Raw genomic sequence first — 582 nt, 5'->3', positions numbered from 1 at the left:
ATTACACATCCATTGATCTAGGTTGCATTTGAAGAAGGTTAGTGAAGGGCTTTTCTTTGCGTGAATGGGAAGCTTGTTCCAGAGAAGGGGTAGTCTCTGAGAGACATATCTATGTCTCCAACATGATATATTTATGTCAGAGGCTAGGTTAAGATACTTGGAATGAGTGACCCTCATGCAGCTTGTTTTACAAATATGTAACATTTCCAGCAGGGCCTGATTGGACACTGCCCTGTAGCCTAGACACAGAGCAGCCCTTAGTAGTTTGTAGGAGACAGAATACAGTGATAGGCTTTTCAATATTTCCGCATAGGACTTGTTTTGTGTACCCTGTCTTCCAGGTGAGAAAACTCTGGGTTCACTACATCTGTTGCAGATGGCTGGTGATATACATGCAAAAGACTGCATTGTACTCAATTATTGGTGTGATGAGGGTCAAGTCCTATGGAAATATAACATCCTTTGATCTGGATGCCATGCCCTTACTTATGAGTTGTGCGACATAGAAGGATTTTTTCACCACCATGAACATAGGGTGGTTGAAGTTCAGATTAGTATCAACATGAGTAACTACATCATGTA

This window comes from Protopterus annectens, chromosome 1.part2 (genome assembly GCF_019279795.1).
Source record: "Protopterus annectens isolate FY-2018-M chromosome 1.part2, PAN1.0, whole genome shotgun sequence".
NCBI classification, from domain to species: Eukaryota; Metazoa; Chordata; order Ceratodontiformes; family Protopteridae; genus Protopterus; species Protopterus annectens.
The sequence above is the reverse complement of the archived record's forward strand: the minus strand, read 5'-3'. Positions refer to the sequence as shown.